Genomic DNA, 21,031 nt, shown 5'->3' on the forward strand with positions numbered 1-21,031 from the left:
ACAGCAGGGATAGGGTTGGAGAACCCAAAGTGAGCCAACATGAAGCTAAAATTACATAGGTAGAAGCACCTTCGTCATTGATAGTTCTATGTATACCTTTACCTTTCGAAAAGATTTGCGCCTGTAATGAAAGCTCGTGATAAAGGGGAGGTTTACACTTTTCCATGTCTAAAATTGCAAGCATGGAATCCTATGGATTGATACCACTAGTGGCTGAAAGCAAAGTATTCCTTTGTGCTGGACATGTTTGTAATACTTTGAGTGTCGACATAGCCGCTGGTGCTTGTGCAAAGTCTTCTATAATGTTGTAGTTTTGGGTGGCACGTGCAGATGTATTGTGTGTTGTGTGTCGAAGTGCTCCTTTAGGGGGCTAAATCACAAGGTCAGCAATCGACCTTTCGATATGAAGATCATTAGGCGGCAGTGGATTTTGACTTGAGGAGGGTTCCTTTGCATGAGTTACAGGAGCTCCATAAGATTTGGCTCTGGTCTATATATCTACCTTTTCAAAGGTGTAAACGATAGAGGGTCCTTCACTAGCTGTAGGATATTGAAAACCATGATTGCCCCCTTGTGGGGGTTGGGGTTGGTTTGAAATAAGGTGTTGTTATTGTTGAGTGGGGAAAGGATTATTCAAGATAGTATGGGTCCTACCAGTATCCTTTTTAGCAATTAAATCTGTGCAATCTTGAAGACGTGGGCAACGATAGGTCATGTGGTATTCGACACAGATTTTTCAATGGAATATGGTAGGTTTATCCTTTCCAACATCAAGGGGTGCAGCAGCCTTGTCAAGGATAATTTTAGGGGCGAATGTTCGCCCTTTGGCGAAATTAAGGGGTTTTAAATTTTTAGTGGGCGAATATTTTGTATCATAGTACATTTTTACAAATCACCTCAAATAGCCCACCTTATTTTAAGGGAGAGGGTAAAAAAGGTAAATTTAGCCCTTGAAATTAGGAGTTACAACCTTCCATTCGCCCATTTTCAAGAATAGGTTTTATTTAATTGAATCTTATGGGCCAAATACCATATTTATAAAAGAGGTATGGTAAATTAATAAAAATAATAAAACATTTTTTATATTTACTCCATAAGTCACGTGGTGTAAACATATAAAAATATAAGTAAAGTGGAGGTACGGTAAATAAATAAAACGTATTTTTATACTTACTCAAAAGGTATGGTAAATAAATAAAAATATAAATAAACTAGACGTATGGTAAATAAATAAAACCTCTTTTTATATTTAGTCCATAACCCTCAGGTTTTATTTAAGTGAATCCTATGGGCCAAATACCATATTTGTAACAAAGGTATGGTAAATTAATAAAAATATAAATAAACTAGAGGTATGGTAAACAAATAAAACATTTTTTTATATTTACTCCATAATTCACGTTATATTTACGAACACTCAAGAAATGGGTTATATTTAGGTGAAACCTATGGGAAAAATACTATGGGACAAATACCATGGACTAGATTGCTATTAATACCATGCAAAAAACCATTATTAACCCTAATATTAGAATTATTAAAAATAAAAATGGCACATGGTATTGACCCATGGTATTCACCTGGAATGTGGCCTATTTAAATGGGGGGATTAAACCAGCATAGATCCATTTTTACTCTTCTCTAAGAGTTCACAATGCTATTCACTAGGACTTTACAAAGTTTTATTATTTAGTGAAAGACTCGCCAAGATCTTACAAGATTTTATAATTGAGTGAAGTATTCGCCATGCCTGGTGAGAGATTCGCCAAAAAATTATATATACATATTATATTATTGATAAAATCGCCTTCCATTTTTCCTATATACCATGGAGATTCGCCCATTTATTATATTTATAAATTTAGGGGGGGTTCTTAAAATTTTCCCTGAGCCTTGTACTTTGGGTTTTGCTGCTTCATTGACTGCTCTTTAGAAGGAGCGGTATTTTTCTTATTCTTCTTGTTTTTACCACTGGGTTTTTGCATAGACTACACAAAGTTGATCACGGTGGTCTGTTATCGGGAAATCTAGTGTCCAATCAGAGCTGCTAGTCCCACTAAGACTGGTATCTATCTTAGAAACAAACAAACTAAAACTATTTTCATTTTCCTTTATGAGAAGTATATAAGAGTGGAATGAAGGACACCAACCTCAGTCTTGCGCTTGGTTCCCTGCTTGATTCCTCTCCCTTTTGATAGATCCTTGCTGCTTCTCCTTTGTCTACCCAGCTTCAAAGAGCACCTGTGGAATCAAAGGAGCATAATACTATCGAAGAACAGAGATCTACAATCATAAACAATATAGGACCAGATGTATATTGACCACAGAAATTCATATATCATCAAACATACAAGAATGAGGAGGAAAACGTGAATAGCTTTATTAATATCAAGAATAAGCAAAGAGGATAATTGTTCTAACCCAGCGTCACCCTCCAACAAGAAATCCCTTCTTTCACCTCATGAAAAGATTAGATCACCCAACACTATGATATTCCAACAAGAAACTAACAGCACTTCCTTACAAGATACAAAATTCCATCCTCTGGGTCTCTGGGATGAGGGATCCATATATAGATGATTGCAGGGGGTGAGTCAGCTTTTGGGATTCTGATTAGTGTCCTCTCTCTAATAGTTCTTGATTCCACTTGTAGATTGATGATCTCTTACTCATCCCTAGGCGAATTCAGAGAGGCAAGTGTCACAGGAGAAGTTTCTAGAAGATTCCATGGTCATCCACCTCGCAAACTGTCTCTGCCATTTGTCCACTCTCGCCCATCGCACCCCATAGAAGGGATTTTTAGTATGCATCACACATCCCGTGCGCATTAGGTGGGATGCATCGCACTTTAACCATGGGGCAGGTGAGACGGTCCAGTTTTGACTAGTTCTGAGCAGTTTTTCATGGAGAACTTCTGGGAGATGATGTAATCAGCTGACCTTGTTCTTTTAAGGTATGGAACAACACTTTTAGGGACTTAGGAGCCCTTGGTTTATGGACATGTTTGATTGGGGTTGCAGTGCCCAAAAATGTATATAAGATTTGCCCCCTAAAGCATGAGGTCGTTAATCTTTTAATGTTGGGTGAAATGCTTTATCATGAGGATCCGAAGTTTTTTCGAGCTAGAAGGCGACCTGTAATAAGATATAATACAATACATTATCTTCATAATATTTTTCATGATCTAGTTGAGTCAGGCATTCCCATGCTCAGCTTTGTAAATTCATTTTCATGTACATAAGACAGACAACCATCTGTGTTGGAGACTGATGATTCTGATAGAGCCATCATCCTCTGATTCGGATGATCATTTGTGCAGCAACAATGTAAATTTGATGTCTTTATTTTCCTGAATATATCGCAGCTCGGATGGATGAAACTAGATCCGGGGTCTTCAAACTTGTTCAATGTTCACTTGGAGTACAAGTCTATCCATGTGAAAGATGTTCTGGTGTCGAACATGGAAAGACATCGCTTGATTACTAGCCAATGATGTAAGCTGTTAACAGGCGCGAGATGAATCACCGATAATGATGATGACCCTCAAGGTACTACAGTAAAATTCGCCTGGTGTGAATAAGGGACTTGGCGTCAAACACCATGAAAAATCTTTCGGTCGAAGGCCATTGATGTAAACCTATCGCCGGAAGTGATAAACTTGCCATTGAGGCATGCAAGCTTAAAAGTACTAAAAGGGTTGTTCCTAAGTCGACTTCTTGGATAATGAGATGATGTCGACAAGAAGTGACCCACCGTAGGAGGGCCTTAATGAATCCCACATCTACGACACGGAACAGAGTAAATGATTTTGGAGGTGAAAATGATCTGATGATACAGGGTTCAAGGTGGCGGTCATGAAAGAATGGAGCGTGAATGTATTGCAGCGGATCAGACACAGGTGAATTCTCTGAGCGAATTCTCTTGAACATACCGGTGACACTGACACGATGGATTGGTAGCGTTAACCCCAAATGTGGATGGTGTGATGGACCAATGGTGATATGACCAGTGAATGAAACAAACCAACCTGACTCGGATGCGGAGTGAAAGTGTCATGTTCAAGAGCGACTTGCTACCAATAAAGTTTCTTCAAGTTTTCTTCCCAATTTTTCCCCAGTCATTGCTAACCTGTACCTCTTTATTTTTGTCAACTTGAGGAGGATAACATATGCTTGTTCTATAATTTTCCCTTCGGGCAAATCCGTCACTATATTTTAATGAGCCTAGTGATAGTGAAACTCATTCTTGTCTGTATGGACATGTTTGTCGCTGTTCGGTTTTAACGAGTTTAACGACAAAGATAACTCGGTCCTTTTCAATTTTAGAGAGTCTGAAAGGGACGTAAAGGAAACTCCAATAATCCTTTTTCGTCACATAATCCCTTAAGTCCGAAAAAATATAAAATAATATGAAAGAGATGAATTTTCGGTAATTTTAATGAGCTGAACAAAACAAAAACTCGATCTTTTTGTGTAATAATCCCTCAAGTCCAAAAAGATTAAAATCTAGAGGAGGGATAGCACTTCCGGTTGATTTAACGAGCTGGATAGGCCAATCGCTTGGAAATCTTTTCATATTTTACGAGTCTGGTGAAAAGAGCTTAAAGCAGACTCATTTTTGAGGAACGATTGATAATTTCAGGTAGCAACTGATTCCAGGTAAGGTTTGGAATTTTCCAATCACGGCAGTGTCACAAGGATGGCTAACAGGATCACTCTTCATAGTTGTTCCTCAAAAAGGGGTAAACAATCAAATGAAGGTGAATGATCGGCTAAAATAGAGTGGAGGTGATGATGAGAACATGATCAAGGCTCAAAAGCTGATGATAATGCATTCACAATGGTTATTTACCGGAAATTGGTTCATTTTTTAATGAGCTTAAACTTCGGGGGAACGTTTGCTCATTGCTTATGTTTAATTTTTAACGAGCTTGAAATCCACATAAAAACTGCTCGTGATAATGGTCACTGATTTAATTTCACCATCAATCACTTTGTTCCTTCAAAGGCTGTACTTCCTGTTCAATTGCATCATCAAACCGATCAGAAATGAAAAATATATGTTTCAAAATGAGTTAAAAAACTAATATTTTACTCGAATTACATGAAAAGTAATTTAAAAGTGATTTTTACCCCTCATTTTAACATTTCATTTGAATTTTGGTTTGTTGGAGCTCTGGAGGTGCTTTTCCCCCTTGATTTTCACCAGATGATTTCAGGAGATTCTGTGGACGATTCTCGGTGCCATTTGGACCAGGTAGGAGCTAAACCTGAGCTCTTCAGTTGCATTCCTTCCTTTTTGAATTTTGTGCATGTTTCCCTATTTTTCTAAGCCTCTGGGGTTTGAAAAATTCACCCTGGCTCCATTGCACCCTTTCTATATCAAAAGGTGTCCTGCATATTGGCTTAGCCATTAGCCAGTCAGGATGCATCCCACCCAGTACACTGCTGGGGGTGCGATGGGCGCAAGAAGGGAAGTTTTTGCACTGTTTTCTCATGGAATTTTTGCCTTTTTTTGCCAAATCAGGATCTTGACTCTTCTGTTGCTTGTTTTTCAAAGATTTATTAGAGAAAAATGGTTGTAACATGGCGAGAACGCGAGAATGAAAATGAGGACATGCTTGATCTACATGATCTGGTTACTGTAACTACACTGCGGAACTGTGGCCTGCTCAAGTTTTTCCACATTTCTAGCATGAGGCAACAAATCAACTTGTTGCAATATTTTCTCGATGCATGGGATCTTACCAACCAGGTGTTTCAGATTAGAGGCAAATCTATCCCCTTGACTGTCACGGACATCTATTTTTTGACCGGTTTATCGAGGCGTGGTGCCCCTCTCTCACTATCAGGTTCTGCCTGTGGGGGCAAATCCATGAGAGATTATATTCGTCGGTTTTGAAAAGAGGGATCTCAGCCGAGTAGGGATGGCAAGATCAATATCCGATATGTCGATGACCGGTCCTTGATGACCATGTTGTTCACTTTTACTAGGCTGGCTGGTAGTGCGACTCCTCACGTGGCTAATAGGTCCTATATGCAGTACGCCTTGGAATGCCTGGAACCAAAGGTGTTCAACTAGTGTAACGCAGTACTCCCTGTGATGAAAGAACAACTGACCAAGGTAAAAAATGGAAAATTGAAAAACTTCGGTTATGGTTCTATTTTGACTACTTTTGCCTTGGAAAAGGTCCCACTGATGCAGCCACAGTACATCTCACTTGGCTTACCTCTACCAACTAAGCCACAGATGCAGAGATGGGTCGACCTTATGGCCCGACATGTTGGTTAGTCCCAGGTTTCCTTTTCTAATACCTTTTTTGAGTTGTTCAACCATCAGGAGATGGTTTTTTCCGAGCATCCATATGCTAGTATGGATTTCCGAGGTGACCCGGATTTGGTGGTGCCGGCCGGTGAGAAGTGGGGTGTTATCGGTAAATTCTCTGACCATATCTCTGTTCATCGTTTCTTTTTATAATGTTCTTGTGATTTCTTCTATCAGGACTAATCGAAACTCATGTGCTTACGCAGATGTTGGACCATTTCGGCCGGTAGTACGTCTGAGAGTACCAGCTGCCGCTCCAGTAGGAGAGGCTGTGGGGAGGGCTATCCTTCGCAACCTTGATGTGGCCGAGACTCTTTCGGCATTGTAGGATCAAGTTGAGGGCCTAACTCTTGGTATTCCAGACATGAGGGCCGATGAGCTGCCCCTAAGGTTGTAGTGATATACTATTGGCGTGCCGAGTTGATGGACTAGGCTTTTACCCATGATTGCACAGGCGGTGACTTGTTATCACCAGCATTATTAGGCTAGGGTGGCCCCTAGCATTTTGAGTTTTGGGTCATTTGACCGATTTTTTCCTAGTTACAGAACATTATGTATGAACCATAAACAGTTATATATATATTTTTGATTTTGGGAGCTTTATTTTGGTTGAGTTACGTGATCTTGATGAAAATATTTGATGAAATGCTTCTTTTATAAATGTTGCAAATGTCTATCTAACACATAATTTGCCAATGAGTCTATTAATGTGTTTAAGTTTCTGGAAATATGCTGATATTGAATAGAATCAAACTACCTTTCCAAAATCTTGACCCTGATAGATAGCTAGATTCCGTATGGAGTAGATACCAGTGAGCTGTAGGATGACAAGTTGTGAGTCTATCCTGACGACTAGTTAGTGTATGCCACACGTAATGGCACCAGAGAGGAGCTCTATCAACATGCTGTATTCAGCAATATTGTTTGTTGACCGACCAATACATACCCCTCTGAAACTCACTAACTCGCCGCTTGGATCGAAGATGGCCCAGGCCACAGAAGATAGGTTCCGCGAACTATGACTCGCTCCATTGGCATATCTAACAAATGATTCCAATAGGTCTGACATCTGCAACAAATGTAAAAGCAGATCACTTAACCAAAACAATTACCCTTAGCTAAAACAAAAATGTAACAAAAGCATAGGGGTTACTATCTTGAGTCAAGCATAGTAACGCTTAAGGTACAACCCGTTGCAAGGTTGCGCCAGTGGAATCTGATCATAATCTACTAACTCATAGGCCCATTTTGTTAATACACGTTTAACAATATAGGGGCCCATCCACAAGGATTTGAACTTACCTGCTCCCAATTTATCAAATTCCTGGTCGTAAAGTAAGACCAGGTCACCTTCTGAGAAGACATGGGGTTTCACATTCTTGTCGAATTGCACCTTGACTCATTTCTTATGGGCTTCATTAGCCAAAGTGGCATCATGACGGGTTTCATCCAATTGGATTAGTTCCAAGAAACAAGCCTCTTCTTCTGAAGTTCCGGGGAGAAGATCGACTGCGAGTTTGAGGGACGAGATTTCACACTGAACTGGTAAGATTGCTTCCAGGCCATACACCAATTGAAAGGGTGTAAACCCAGTTGCATTGCTCACCAATGTCTAGTATGCCCACAAGTCAGAGTACAGGATTAGGCGCCAACTCCTTTTGTGGACTCCAATCATCCTGTGCAGCATCTGCTTCAGGACCTTGTTGATTTCCTCAACTTGTCCATTAGCCTGCGGATAATACAGAGTAGAGCTATTGTGGGCCAGCCCTAACTTGGCAGCCAACTCAACCATCATGTGATTGTGAAAATGTGATCCATGATTTCTGACTATGGCCCATGGAACTCCGAATTTGGATACTACATGATTGAAAAAGAAAAGGGCAGCCATTTCGCTGCTGTTGTTTAATGTAGGCATCGCCTCGGCCCATTTAGTAAAATAGTCTACTGCGACTATTATATACCCATGCCCCTCGGCCGAGGTGGGGTTACATGTCATGAAATCTATGCCCCATTTGGCAAATGGCCCAAAAACAACTACTGGTTGCAAAGGTGCGGGTGGTATTCTGGTTTTTCGATCAAAGATTTGACATGCATGGCAACTTCTGACTGCGGTTATGCAATATTTAAACATTGCTGGCCAGAAGTATCCTGCTCGTAAAAAATTTTGCGTCGTAGCGTGACCAAATTGATGCCCCCCACATGCGCCTGAATGGCAATCATTCAGGACCTTTTCTGCCTCCTTGTGGGTGAGGCACCTTCTCAGAACTGTATCGACACCACGATGGTAAAGTGTATCACCGACGATCATGTAGTCTTTTGCTTGGTATCGAATGCATCGTTGTTTCGAGTGGGAGGTATTAGACCTATATGTTTGGGTTTGGAGATAGATTATTATGTCTCCATACAACGAATTGCTTGAAGATATCAGAAACAAAGATTCGTCCACGATTGCTTCTTTTGATGTTACATCGTTGGACGATGATGGGAGATCACATAGTAACTCTACGAAAACAAGGGATTTATTCAATTTTCATTTTATGAATTCCAGATCAAACTCTTGTAGAATTGCTATCCATTTTGAATATTTTCCCTCCAGCAACTGTCGCGACAATATATAAGTCATGGGGTTGCAATCTGAAAGAATGGTAGTTTTTCAAAAGAGGATATAGTTTCGAAATCTCTGTATCGCTTGAACAGATGTGAGAGCTAACTTTTCAATGTAGGAGTACTTGATTTCTGTATCATTTAAGTTTCTACTTAAATAATATACAGGATGTTCAATTCCGTTGTCTTCTTGAACTAAAACCATTGCGATGGTTGTATCTGCTGTAGCTAGATACAGGTCAAAGTCTTTTTGATAATCAGGAGCGTACATTAATGATGCTTTTATTAGGGATTCTTTTAAAGCATCAAAGGAAGCTTGCGCGACCTGATCCCAGACGAAGGGTACTTCTTTTTTCAATAGACGAGTATAACCTTTAGCAAGTTCGGCGTAATTTGGAATGAACCTCCTCAGAAAGTTTTTTTTTCCTTCGAGTTTCTTAATCTGAAGCAAATTTGAAGGTGGAGGCAAATTAATGATTTCCTGAACCTTACAAGGGTCGAGATGAATCCCATTATTTGAGACCAAAAAGCCAAGTAAACGACCAGAACTGACACAAAATACACATTTGTGTGGATTGAGTCGTATCTTGTAGTGTCGGCAACATAGAAATATCGCTCTCAAATGCTGCGGATGATCGGTCCGCTTTCGCGAATGAGCTGGAAGATCATCGAGATATGGTTGAATGATGTTTTTGATGTCATGGAAGGCATAATTCATTACCCTCTGAAATGTTTCCCCTACGTTCTTTAAACCAAAGGGTAGCTTGCAATATGCAAATGTGCCCCATGGACAAATAAATGCAGTCTTTGACTGGTCCTGTGGATAGATATTTATTTGATTATACCTGGAAAATCCATCCATAAATGAGAAGATTTCACATCCGTTGCATTCATCAATTATCTGGTCAATGAAGGGTGTAGGGTAGTTGTTTTTCGGACATGCTTGATTTACATCCCTATAATTGACGCACACTCTAATCGTTCCTTTCTTTTTCATTACAGGAACAATATTCGATACCCAATCGGTTAGAGGAACTAGGTAAATAAAACCAGCATGGAGAAGTTTTTCAACTTCTGCCTTAATGGCAGCGGCTTTCTTGGGGTGCACCTGTCGTAGCCATTGTCGTACTGGTTTGACATCTAGATACATCTTAATTTCGTGTTCAACTATGCTTGAGTCAATGCTTGGAATTTCATCATACGACCAAGCAAAGACATCTTTGAATTCGCGAAAAAGAGCGTTATATATTTCCAGTTTTGAAGGAGAACAAGATTTGACGACATCAATATTCTCTACAACATCTATTTTGGTCGAGATATTTATGGTGATAGTCTCTTCAATATTGGACAAGTTTCACTCAGAATCCACCGTGTTTACATTATTTGATAAAAAATCAAAAACTGAGGGATGATGAAGGTCACTAGGAGTATCTTATTTGTAATCCAGAAGATGGGAATGATGGTGGTAATCTTCCCATGGTACCCTGTCAATCATCATTGACTGGACAATTCCTTCGTCTATATAATGTACTTGAGACCAAGGATCTGAAGGGTTACTGTTACACTAAAAAATGTCACCATGACCACTTACAGTTAGTATGACTCAAATCAACAGTCATGCTATCCTCTTAGGCAAGTCTTATGCCTCTGCTATCCATCTCAAACTCAAAGAAGAGAGAAAGTCTTGTCAAAAATATGTTTATCTCTGGGGTCGCAGGTTCTCTCTAGCCTTACCTGCGGGGACGCTGACCATGTTCACAAAAGATGCGTCCTTGGACGCTCTGTATGTTAAGGGACAGGTGCGTCCTTCTGTAAAAGGCAAAATGCGCGAGTTTCATCTTAAAAAAGTTACTTGTGGTTACTTCTAGAACTTTCTAGAGGTCGGTTTGATGAATTGGATGCGCCTCCAGTTGGTTCATGTATCTCTATTAAGGGGGAACTTATCCCATCAATAAGGGAGCTATCCCACCCAAAGAGGGGGATTATCCCATTGATGGTGGACCTGAATAACCTCTTTACAGCACTATAAATAAAGACATTGAGCCAGAGGGAGGAGAGGTTGAAGCTATACATTTTCTAAGGGTAAATGCTGCAGGAATTAGGACTCCCATTTAGAACCTTGTGAGGAGAGATTGTCTTTGCTTGATTCTACTTGGAAGTGGGTGAGCTTTGTCAAAGTAGAGGAAAACCCTTGATGGACCCTGGGAGGAACTTGCACAACACCAAGGCCAGGTTGTAAGAGTTTCTTTGTTTCGTTATTAATACAAACTGGTTTATTTTTCTCAATAGCTTGTGTTAATGAGTTATTTCATGTGTTCCTTGGTCTGCATGTTGAATATATGTTTTATTATATGAAATGCAAGTGCTTGGTAATTGTTTGATTGTTTGTGGTTGCAGGAATTGATGTGAAGGAGGAGCTCATCCGAATCGGCAAGGACGGACTACAACAACAACGTTTTGGAATAAGGTAAGCCTAAACACTTGTAGTTTTCATGTTTTAAAAGGTATATTTAGAGAAAGATCACTCCATTTTGTCTTGTTTGTCGCTAGAGAGTTTAGACTCCTAGGGAGGTCAGTTGTGTCCACACTTTTGACTGATTCCGTGTGACAAATTGGCGACTCCGCTGGGGAATCCATTAATAAGAAAGTCTTTTCCTTTGTGTGAACTTTGCTCTGAGAAAATCATTTTTATTTTCTGGTTTTTGACTGTGAGAATTAGTATTTGGGTGGCTTAGCTTTAGATTTAGTTAGATTTGGTTTTTCTTAACTTTTCCAGAAGGACACACCCTCTGAGTACTGCACAGTGCGTCTTTGGACGCGCTGTTGCCGTTTGCACAGAGCGGGCCCGCGCCAGTTCTAACGGGTTGCCTGCGTCTTCCTGTAAAAATTTAGGAAAACTCCATTTTTGCTTTAATTGCTTTTAGATTTTGGTTTTTCTTAGTGTTTTCTGCCCAGATCCTTTAGTACCCTGTCAAAAATTTTCACCTGAACTTGTTTCATTAGCATTCCTGCTTTTAGCTTTCATCAATTGGGTGTTTTGAGTCTCTTTTTTGAGAAATTCTTAATTTGATTTCCTTTGGTCATTACTTGGAGGTTTCTCTCAGTCTTTTCACAATTTTGCATATTTTTGCTTTTGTTTTTGCAAAAAAATTTCCCCCTCATTCGCCGGGGGGGGGCTAAATTGTGTATGAGTGTTAATCGCCTTTGAGTGTTTTTATGTTTTGATCTTTGGAACTCTCACCCAATTTTCTCGACTTGCACTTGATTGGTTCTTAGATTACATTAGAATCATCTTGTGTTTGAGAATTCTCTTGCATAGATCACATTTGCATAATTAGAGTTCTCAGTTTCAGAATATGAATGAAAAATGTGCATAGATTACATTTGCATACTTTTCATGTGAATTGTGCATAGATTACAATTGCATAGTTTACATTCTGAAAAATCAATCGTAGATTTAGATCAGCTTTCTTTGATTTGAATTTACACAAAAATAAAAATAAAAATTGGTTTGGAATTGATTTGCATTAGTTTTTCTTGATGAAATTAGTGCATTAGAGAATTTGTTAAATTTTCTCTTAATGATCAATTTTTTGCATTGTTGGAAGTGAATGGAAACTCTCTCCTTACTCTAGTTAGGATTCATCGAATTGAAAGGATTGCATTATCATATTTGATTGCATTCAGTTGAGTCGGGTCATAACACCATTGGTTTCATCTCCATTTACCCATTTGAGTAATAACAGCCTTAATAACACACCGCTTAATTAAAATTCATCTAGTAATTTTTACATTTCTAGGGCTCTGAAACACCAACATAGCTTAGGCTAGGATCTTGGAGTAGGTGAGTACTTAACTCTCCAAGACTACAAAACCAAACAGATAGTTTATCTTGAGTAGAATATGTTGGATACCTATAGTAATAGGTTTCATATTTCATGATTGGCAAGAGAAAAGCCAAATATGCTCTGCTCTGGTATCCCAAAGATCCCATATTTCCTAGAAAGCAAGAGCTGGGTAAAGTGTTTCAAGTATTGAGGACCTTATTTCAAATTTTGTGGATGATTCAACAGTCTAATCTGGATCATGCCATGTTTCAATTTTGAGTTGTAGAATAGAGAAAGAGGTCTGTCCAAACAGCTTAATCTTGGCAGACAAGTAGTTCAGGTAGAGAAGCAAAGGTTCCCAAAAGTTTAATCTGGGACCTTGGAAGACATAAGGGTAGAAGTAGATAGAGAGAAAAGGAAAAAAGCCAAAGAAAAGAAAAGGCAATTGAGGGTTGCAAGTCCAAGTGCCCCTCCAAGAAGAAACAAAAAATGCTAGGCAAATAGTTGGGTAGGCAGTTGTGGTTGCAGAAAGAATATGATCACCATTACACAGGCATCAATAGGTCTCTTGCCAAGGCAATAAATCTATCAGCAAACAAAGTGGTGAATTCCATGAACTCACAGCAAAGAGCATCACTAACTTCTTTTCTTTCCCTCTCTAGTCTATCACTAACACCCCCTTTCTAATTCCCCTCCTTCATTCATATTAACTCCTAATTCTACTATATAACCTCCCTTATCTTACCCCCACCCCTAATATTATTAACACTAAGGTGTATAAAACCCCAAATCTTATGTATATTCCCTCCCCTAGGCATAATAGCCGTGTATTGTTCAAAAGGGACCAAAATGGCATCTGGCCACTTTGGTGAACCTATTCCACCCTATTTCCCCTTTGCTGCAAGTCAATTTGCCCTCAAATCACCTCTGCACTGATAAAACCCCTCTCCAAACCCCTTTGGCATATAAAACCTTTGCAAAGGCTAATACCCGCCTCTGGCACGTTTCCCAATCCTACCGCATGGTTGGTTAATCAAAACATTTGAAAAAACCCATAAAACCCACAAAGTTTGATTTTTCCGCCCGCACTATCAAACGCGCCTTTTTCTTCTCCGCCAGCCGTCGGATCAAGCCCATCAGATCCGACGGCCCACATCAGTATCGGAGCGCTTCCTGTGGCGGCACGTTAACCTCCGGGAAAGTGACGTTGCGCCTTGTCACGCCTCCTCCACGCGTCAACCGATGGACCATCTCGGAGCCCGCTCTGACAGCCTCTGCGCCGTACCTAAACCGCCCCGAGAAACTGCGGCGGTTAAGGACTTAACTGTGACCGCTGCAGTTTGACCGCCACCTACCCGCCGCTGACTCACCGCCACGTCCTTGCCTGCTCGTACCAGCCTCTCTTATTGGCCCACCTCAATGCTGACTGGGCTGCCACCTCGCCGCCCCTTTGACCAGTCACCCACTGCCACGTCGCCCGATGACGTCAGCTGACGTCACCTCACCATGACCCACCAGTGGCGTCATGCTGACGTCAGCAGGAAAAAGCGCCAAATTGGTAAAATAGCCCATATTTACCAATTTTCCCGTGTTTTTTACCATTTTCACTGTGATTTCTGCTGATTGCTCTGCATGACCGTTTGAACTTGAATTTTCGCCAACCAGTCAATTAGCCCGGGCGACCTCCTCAAACAGCAACTGTGCACCTGTGTTTCAACCTCTGCTCGTCGAATTACAGGTATTTAGACCGTTTCGCCCTCCATACGACCTTCATTAAGCTTAAAATTGCTCAGAGGGATAATAGAACCATAAAAACGATATTTACACCGTTCATTTCCATTCATTCATCCACCATTGTCATTGTGAGGGCCAAGAAGTACCTGCAGAGCTTTAGAAACCTGCAATTCACATAAAACCTCTGTAATTCTGCGTTTTCCCGGCAGAACTCCTAATAGACATAATTCACCCGATTGGAGAGTTCAGTTAGGCCACAGAGAAGTTCTGTCACTAGACTCCAGTAGTATTTCAATTGCTATTGAGAGAATTCCCCTTGAATACTCAAAACATCAACTGTTTCCACAGAAAACTGCCTCCAGACTGTGTTTTTACCATTTCACCTGTCTACCTACAATTAGTGCAACTTGAAGAGCTATGGAGACCCCTATTGCACTGAATATTAAGCCCATCAATGCCCCTCACCAGGAATTAGCATGGAAAGCCCTGGGGGACATGGACTACCAAATGCTGGATTGGTTCCCCATGGGAACCAAGTACAATGTGCTAATGTTGAATGAATTAAGAGCCCAGCACCTCAGTGGGGCAGATATCTTGGGGATTTGGGAGTCAAATTTGCCCATATACAACCTTCCCCAAGTCAATCCAATGCCAGAGCTTATTTATAGCTGCCAGGAATGCTATGACCCCAGCCAAAGAGCAGTCATGAGCCCCACAGGCCTAGTCCTGTTCCAGATCACCCCAGAGAGCATAAACCAGATGCTGTGCTTCAATACAGCCAAGAAATTGACCCCTCTGTCCATGCAGAATCTGATTAACACAGGGATCAAGCTGTCCAGTGACCAGATTGTCAAAATCAACCAACTGTTTGTCACACCAGGCTCTGAAACAGTCAGAACCCCTCCTATCGGGTACCATTGTCTAAATGAGTTGGGCAGAATGTTGGTGGATCTAATTGGCTATGTCCTAGGATTCAGGGGGCTGGAAGATGTAAATGAAAGCATAATGGCAATGCTGTCCATATTTGCCCCTGGTAAGCCTCCAGCTGTGCAGTATGATTATGCAACTTACATAGCAGAGAAAATCCATGATCAGTTCATGAATTTGAAAAGGGAGAGACTGTTCAGGTACTCCTCCTATATATATCATTTATTCCTTTTCTATCAGCCAGCTACCTTCTCTGTTCCTTTGAGGCCACTCAATGCCCAAGGAAGCCCAAGATCAGTTGTTTTCTGGACCTCTGTTTTTCATTTTACCTCAGTATCACCCTATACATACTGTGAGTTTATTGATTTATTTGTTCATCCGGCCCTAACAGCTCTGCAAGGTACTCCTCCTCCTAGATTAACCGATGAAATGAAGAGGATTCTACATTTGAACAAATCTTACAATATTGGCAACTGGTACTTCTACCAGAACCACACAGTCATTAGGATATATGGCTGTGAATTGAACCCATTTAGATTGCCAAGGTATGTCCCCATGAGGCTTTTTGCCTTAGAATATTTCAGGCAGTTTGGGAACTCAGATTACCTTCACTTTCAGAGTAGAAACAAGAAGTCACAATTGAAGGTAAGAAGCCAGCTAGGTTCTTTCCTGTATAACAAGAAAGAGGAAGGGTGGAAAGAGGCACACAGCATACTGGAAGGCCTCAGATTGCAGACCAGTTTTGAATGGATTCCCTATGACCCCAATCATTCTATCTCCCTCAGGAGAATTAGATACAGACTGGGCAACTATGCGCATAAAAGACAACCTGAAATTGAAAAGTATGCCAATGCACTAGAGTGGGAAGAGGGTACACTAGTAGAACAACTCACTGAGGTAGAATTACTTGAGAAAGAAGCTAGGAATGTGCAAAAAGAAGCTGACTTGGAAACTTGTGGACAGGTGCCCCTCTCCTACAGAAAGCAAACTGGAACAGCTGCTAAATCTTCAGCAGCACAGCAGCAAACTACTGAGAAGACACCCCAGGCAGCAAGCAAAGACAAAGGAAAACAGGTGGAACAGCCACCTGTATTGACAGAGGAACAAGTTGACACCTTGCTACAGCAGCAAGAAGAAATGGAACAGCAAGAACTGGGGCAGCAACAAGAAAAAGCACAGTCCAGTGAACAGCAGCCCTTGCAGCAGGAAAAGGGGACAGATCAACCTAGTAACACTGAGCAGCAGCCCCAAACAGAGGTGCCTCCCAGGACAGACACCAATGTAGACACCTCAGTCCTCCAAACACCACAGAAGGAGGATGTGACCAGGAAAAGGGAGAGAGAGACCCCCCACACCTCATCCTTCATCAGAGGAGAGAAGAGACAAAGACTGAATGACTCCCAAGAGGAGGACATAGCAGTAAGGCAAGCCATGGGCATGGGCCCACCCAGTGGAGAACTTTCGGCCAGCTCATCTCAGCGTGGACATGACATGACTATGGGAGGAGAGGTCAGCTCCTCCGGTCAACATAGAAAGGGGCAGTCAAGTATAAAGCAGCAATTCATTGACATCAAAAGGAGGAGTGATCCCATAAAAGTGCAGCTGTATGATCACTTGTTAAACCTAGCTCCTAGTAACCAGCAGAGACTCATGTCTGCTTTCGATGTGAGCGAAGGCAAAATGGTAATGAGCCACTTCATGCCCACAACTTTGCAACCTCAGTCCACCTCGGACTATCTAAGAACCAACATGGAGGTTCTTGCCAAAGACATACACCCTATGGACAAGATTGAATTACATAAACAAACTGGTGAAATGGTGTATGCCTCCCTGGCAGATGAGACATTGGAGAATTATAAACTAAAGAGCAGCCTGGATAACACAGCTTCTCAGCTGGAGTTAGAAAGAGCATCATCACAAGCCAAGGACAATAGGATCAAGTCCTTGGAAGAGGTAATTATAGAGATAGGGCATGATCCTAAAGATGTCAAAGGCATCCAAGAACTTCTGAAGATAAGGGATGCAGACATGGCAGCCCTAAGAAAGAAAATCAAACTCCCGGCCACCATCCATCCACAAACAGATGAAGTTGCCCAGCAAAGGCAAGAGAAGGATGCTACAGATCTGCTGGTATCCCTATACAAAGAGCTGGTTAGGACTCAAGACCAGCTAGGACAAACTGAAGCTGCAAAGGCAGCACTACAAGAAACACTGAAGCAAAGAGAAGGGGGCCAACCCTCCCAGCCTCCTCCTGTGATAATAAATCTTGAGGAAATCCCTCCAAAGACCACTCCTCCTCCTCAGCAAACAGAAGCTACAGCACCAACTACAGCGCCATCCACAGCAACAACATCTACAACATCAGAACAGGCTACTAGTTTAGACATGCAAAAGCTGCAAGCTGAGATCCAAGCTATGGAATCTCAAATGAAAGAGCTGGATGAACTTAAGAAAACCTTGACCAAGGTAAATGAAAAGTTTGACAAGAGCAAACAGAATGAAGCAGCCAAGGAGAGAGAGGTAAAAGCTCTTAAGAGGAGAATTGCTGAACTAGAGAAAGAGCTTGCACTAGAAAAGGTGACAGCTGAAATGAAAGCAGTGCTATGGAGCAACATTGGGCGGTCCATCGCCAACCAGTGGCAATATATTGAGACCATGGATGAGCAAATGGTGCTCATCACTAAAGCAAACAGAGAAATACAGAGGGCCAGGGCAAGCCTTGGACACATGCCAGAAGCTGCTACTAGGATAATCAATACTCTGAACTATAAGACTAGCTCTCAATTAGCTGTCATGGGAATCACCAACAGGACAGAAACAATTGCTGTAGCCAAAAGAGTCATAACATTGAGGAACTTGGTTGGAACACTGGAGAGGAGGACACAGGATATGCAAACTGAAATCAACAGATTCCTGGAAAAGTTCGTGGCACTACAAAACAGAGGCCTCCCCAGCATTTTAAGCAGTGTAGGAAGACTGCTCACCCTGGACAATTACAATAAGAGAATTGATGCCCAGGCAGTAGCAGAGATTGCACAACCGCCCAGCACTTCAGCAGAACCAGGGCCAGCCACCGGCAGAGTATGTATGACAGGGTGGAGAACCTGTTTTTCCTCATGAATGAAGTTGACCATCTGTTTGATACACCACCTAACTTCTTCAAATTCACAGAAGCAGATGAAACTCTAGGGGCAATCTTAGCACACCAACTGCCCACACAGGATGCCTGGAGAAATTTGACACAGACAGTTTTGTCAGGCCAGAATCAGTAGCGCCAATTCTCCAGGCAAATGAGCATACATGCGCAGGCACAATTTTGAAGAAAGATATCTACAGAGAAGAGGCAGAGGCTGAGCCAACTCAGCAGGACCATTGACTCACCACAAGCAACAGTCACAATCACAGGTGACAAGTCCAGGATACAGCGTACAAGCCTTAAAGACAGGTCTTCCAGCATTTATTCAGAATATCTCGACCGACTTAGCTGTTTCCAAAGCTAAAATATCTTCTGACAGAGCATTAAAATGCCTGTACTCTGTAATCAATGCTGTATTAAATTTTGGTCATAATATCTTAAGTAGTTGGTAAGAATGTAAAATCTGAGATAACTCAGAACTCAGATATTTTGTAAATCACCGCAAGTATATATTCACCCTTCACAGCAGTTGAAGGGGTTGTTGTAATTTTCCTTTGAAGAGCTCTCGCTCGTTGTAATATTTTCAGAGAAGTAATACAAAGGAATAATGGAATTTCCAAGGCTTGGTGTTCTTTGATGTATTGTGGTGAAAGATGAATGTTACAGGATTCCAGGGTGTTGCATAAAACAATAAGTATTCTCAAATCTCTTTGTTATATGTTTTCGAGTCTTTTGTTCTCTTTTGTTGTTCAAATGTTTTACACTTGATAGCAAGGTGAAAGGATAGTTCCAGGATTTAACCATGTTTACCCTGGACTCAAACTGAGCTATTATACATGTTTTCCTCAGATACAGTGACAGAATTGTAATTCTTAATTGCTGCATTTCAAAACTGTGTCTTTTACTGTGACAGGCATTCTCAGGGATTCAATTTTTGCCCCTGAGACCTCCGTCTTTCTCCTCTTAAAGTTGTCTGTTGGAAATATATAGACAATAAGTGAAAATTCTTAAATGCTTTCACTGTTTGTGTTACCTGTTTCCAGTCATTTAATCAAAAATCTGTTCTATTAAACACTCAAATGGCCCTGTAAGTTCCATCTTTCATCTCAAAATTTCAAACACATATAGCCACAGACTCCATTGCCCAATGGTACTCAACCTCTCTGAAAACTACATCACTAGAATCTAAAAGGAGTTTCATCAACCAAAACATAAACAAAACCAGTGCATAATAGCTAGCCTAAAACCCTATCATAAACAGTTACAAATCATAAAGAGAGAGCCCTCTCTGATCACAGTTTGGCTAGAAACAGTGATCCAAAGATTGGTTAGTGGTTACCCCGGCCGTATTCCCTTGGGAGTCATAGGGAACAACCTGGGTGTTAACATAATTGGCGACTCCGCTGGGGACTTAAGATTTTTTCAATTACTAACTATCTTCCAAAGCTACCATCAAGCCTGAAACTAGCCAAGAGGCCTTAGGACTGTTTCTCTAATACAGGAACAGCTTTAGGGAAGAGCTAGCTAGGGAAACTTCATCTTAGCTTTGAGACCTATATAGTCATTCCAGAATGCTTGTTCAGTCCTTGTACATATAAAACTTCTGTATAAAGTTCTAAAAGAATACTTAGAAGCTGGCTCCCAAAAGAAACCCAAGGCACACTAGGGCAAACCCTGACCCTAATCAACCCATCATTGTCGATAACCCAAATATCATACCAAAGAACATAAGGAGACAGCAAAAGCAGGAAAAGCTTGCTGATTCAGATATAAGTTTAGACCAACCTATCCTCATTCCAACTCCTTGCAAAGTTCTTTTCCGTTCCACACCCAATTCCCCCAGTTCACCATCAACCTCTCAAAGTCCTCTCCTTCCATCTTCACCATCTGCACACACTCCCTCAACCAGTTCCCCACTTATTACCCATCCTCTTAACCCGGTTACACTTGTAATCCCTGTTGTCCCATTTGTTCCTATTAACCCTATAAACCCCATAAATATGGCTAACAGATATGCACCTCTGCAGATACCAGCCAATGCTCCAGCTCTACCCCAAGACTACCAAACTAGACTCTCATTTTTTGACTCCCATGGCCCTTTGACAGCCATCCAGCATGCTAAAAAGATGCAAGACCACTTTGAGACCTATGAAATAGATGATGACAGTGTTAGGATGAGAATTTTTGTCCAAAGCTTAACCGGGGATGTCAGAACTTGGTTTAGATCCTTAAATGCAAATTCCATTGCAACCCCTGAAGTTCTATACCAGGAATTTACCAACAGATGGGAGAAAAAGAGAGATCCGCACCATATACTTGGTGAATATAACACTATTAAAAGAGGTCCCCAAGAAACGGTTTTGGAGTATTGTGCTAGGTTTAACAACATATACAATGCTATCCCCCAGAACTTAAGGCCCCCTCCTGATTTGGCCCTTTATAACTTCCCTGATGGTTTTGATTCTGATATGGCCTATCA

The sequence above is a fragment of the Pinus tabuliformis genome, chromosome 7 (assembly GCF_031772625.1).
Source record: "Pinus tabuliformis cultivar Carrire ecotype Pingquan chromosome 7, CPIR1, whole genome shotgun sequence".
Taxonomy (NCBI): Eukaryota; Viridiplantae; Streptophyta; class Pinopsida; order Pinales; family Pinaceae; genus Pinus; species Pinus tabuliformis.